Source organism: Malaclemys terrapin, chromosome 13 (genome assembly GCF_027887155.1).
Source record: "Malaclemys terrapin pileata isolate rMalTer1 chromosome 13, rMalTer1.hap1, whole genome shotgun sequence".
Lineage (NCBI taxonomy): Eukaryota > Metazoa > Chordata > Testudines > Emydidae > Malaclemys > Malaclemys terrapin.
The window spans coordinates 35,287,109-35,290,856 of record NC_071517.1 but is presented as its reverse complement, the minus strand read 5'-3'; positions in this window follow the sequence as shown (position 1 = coordinate 35,290,856).

The window sequence follows — 3,748 nt, the reverse complement described above, 5'->3', positions numbered from 1 at the left end:
GGGAAAAAGGAGAGAATTTTTTTAAAAGATACATTTTACAGAACAATGCTTATACTCTTTCACGGCAAAAAACACTATTCACATTACATAGCACATGTGATTTCTGTGCAGGGTCGCATTTTGCCTCTTAATATTGAGTGCCTGTGGCTTTGCTGCTAGAGATCACAGACGGAGGTCCGGGCAACAGAATTCGGCTTGCATGTGGCCATGGTAAGCCATTGTCTTTCGGCTTCTGTGCCCTCCTTTCCCACATACCAAACAAAGCCCGTTGAGTGCTGCGGTTCTCCTGTTAACCTTCAGCAGCAGAAAAAAAACTTACCCCCACATCCAATTCTCTGCATGATCACTTTATCCCTCCCCCCACAATGGCAATATCGATTTCGGCGCTACTCCGCTCATCAGGGAGGAGTACAGAAATCGATTTTAAGAGCCCTTTATTTTGAAATAAATGGCTTCGTTGTGTGGATGGGTGCAGGGTTAATTCGATTTAATGCTACTGAATTTGAATTAAACTCATAGTGTAGACCAGGCCAAAGATTCACCATGAGATCCAGACCTGAGATTGAGCTGGAGGTGGGTTTAATATAGGCAAAACTAGCAGTGCAAACAAACACGGAGACCACAATGAGGTGAGGGAGGCAGTTGGAGAAGGCTTTATGCCGGCCCTGCTCAGAGGGGATTCTCAGCACTGTTTTAAAGATCAGAACATAAGACACAATTATAAAAACAAAGTAGATAAAGGAAAAGTACACACTAAAGGCAATAGCCCCAGTTTCACTGAGATATGAGTCATACCAAGCAAGTTTGAGAAGCTGGGGAATTTCACAGAAGAACTGATCCATCTCATTGTCCCCATAAAAGATTATTGCAAATCTGTTCCCAGTGTGCAGTGCAGAATTGAGAACCCCACTGATCCAGATACTGAATGCCATTTGGTCACAAGCTCTCATGTTCATCATTGACCTGTAGTGCAGTGGTTGGCACATGGCGATGTACTGGTAGTACGCCATGATGGTCAGTAAGCAAATCTCAGCTGTAGTGGAGAAAAGGAAGAGAAAGACTTGGGTGAGGCATCTGTAATACGAAATGGCCCTGGAGCTCATGAGGGAATTGGCCATGGACTTTGGGACGATGATGGAGATGTAGGTAAGGTCTAGGATGGAAAGATTCATTAGGAAGAAATACATGGGTGTTTGAAGATGGTGGTCGAGGGTATGGCTGTGATTATGAGAAATTTCCTGTCAAGGTTGCCAGATAAATCACTAGAAACACCATGAAATGAAAATTCTGCAGCTTCCGAATGTCAGAGAATTCCAGGAGAAGGAACTCAGTCATGGTTATTTGGTTGGACATATTCTTCCTCAGTACATCATGCGATGGCTGTGGAGGGAAGTACAAGGGCAATGGCCAGGCTTTAGCTGCAGTCACTATAGACCTTGCTGGAGCCCTAGACATAACTAACAGTATAAACCATAAGACTGCAAACCAAACTAGGCCTGACCTTGGAAGAATAGTAATACACCAGGTATTGACTAACCAAGTAAGCAACTTCCTTATTGGAGAGGATGGTACAAGAACACCCAGAGTTCTCAAATTCCCAAGAGGTGATACAGGAGCACACCGACCCCTCGAAAAATAAGGAGGGGAGGACAGTATAATAGGTGAGGAAGTTTTGTTTTACCCAGCAGGTACAAGGTGTAGGGCTGGTAACTAACAACGTCTGGAGTGTAATATGTTATTTGTCTCTATGAATGTATAAAGGGAGAAGTCATGGTATCAGCCGAGGGCACAGGCTCCTATTATGTTGAATGAGCCTTTACCTTGTCATGGGCATACATGTGTTAGTGCCCCTGTGACCTGTTGAACAGGGCGCTAGTACCGTGCACACCAGATATGGTGCTAGAGTAGGAGGTCTGGGCTGTGGTCCTCTTGATCTCCTCCAAGTCCACCTGTCCTCCATATCAGGATAGAAATGCAAAACTCACAGTGGAGGAAATTCTGATCTCAGGGATGAAGCCAAAGACTTCAGCTTTACTCTGCTGCTACTGAGATCCATGTCTGACCCAACCAAAGTCTTGCTTGATTAAATAGGGATAAGTAATTCAAAATTTTGCTCCTAAATAGGCTAGTTCAGCAATTTATAACCATAGATCAATACATCAGCTGCAGATATTCCAAACCCAATTGTCTTCTTTGACGTACCTTAGAGAAAGGCAAAAATGCTTCCCAGAAATAAGGACCTGGAGCCAATACACAGTATGAATATTCCTATCATTCACAACATGCTTTTGACCACAAAACATCTCTACGGTGGTAAGAAAAATAAGCCACCACACTGCTTTGGCCTCACTCTAGGAGAAGGCAGGCCCTGTGCAGATTTTCCAAAGCTGCCACTTTTCCACCAAAGATAGGTAATAATAATATTCGGTGTGTTCTGTGGGCAATATAAATAAAAACTCTCATGTAGGAGAAATGACAGCAGCCCTACACATTCCTCGACTATCACAGTGATGGATATAGTTCAGAACTCTGTCAATTTTGCTGAATATGTAATTGTTGTGTTAATTTTTCCATAACCAACCTCCCATATTGTTTTGAAACATTCCTCGATGGTTGGACTATTTTTCTTTTCCCATTTAGGGGTTACTAATAGCTGAGCAGTTACTGTCAGATCAGAGGTTAATTTTTCATTTCCTTTTGTGTGACTATATCCACCAGGAAGCCCCCACAGGATCACCAAAAGGTTATTAGATAATAAATATCCAACATTTGGGACATTTTGTTACAGATTGCTTCCAATACTCTCTTATGACGGGACATTCCCAATGCATAAAATCTCCTCCTTCACCACAATTACTCTAACATTTATCCCCATTTAGTCTGTATATATATTTTTAACCTGGCTGCGTGAGGTACCATTCAAACAGTATTTTTAATAAAAAATTCTTCTATTGTGCTACAGACTGAGGTTGCTGGTCCTCTTTTCCAGATCAAACCCCATTCCTCTGCACACTGTTTTTTTTTAACTGTTTCTCAAAGGTCAGGTTTTCTAAACCATTAATAATTTTTCTTGGTCTCCTCTGAACTCTCTCCAATCTGTCCACATATTTCTTAAAGTGTGGCACTCAGAACCGGACACAGTACTGCACGTGAGGCCTCACCAGTGCCAAGTAGAGCGGGACAATTACCTCCCGTGTCTTACATCTGACACTCTTTTTAATACACCCCGAATGATATCAACCATTTTTGCAACTACCTCAGATTGTTGACTCATATTCAATTTGTGATCCACTCTAGCCCCAAGATCCTTTTCAGCAATGCCACCACATAGCCAGTGATTCCCCATTTTGGAGTTGTACATTTGATTTTTCCTTGGTAAGAGAAGAACTTTGCACTTGTCTTTAATGAATTTCCTCTTGTTGATTTTAGATCAATTCTCCAATTTGTCAAGGTCATTTTGAATTCTCATCCTCTCCTCCAAAATGTTTGCAACCCCTCCCAGCTTGGTGTCATATGCAAGTTTTATAGGCATATTCTCTCCTACGTTATCCAAGTCATAAATGAAAAGATTGAATAATGGGCTTAAAAATACCACCAGCAAAGAGTTGCAGGTTTTGATCATAAACCTATGGGTGGAGATTTTCACCTAGGGGACTGAGAAGTCCAATTCCCATTAAAACTAATTGAAATTTTGGTGGCCAAATATTTATAGGCAACCTTGAAAATCCTATCACTGGTCATGTTAGCC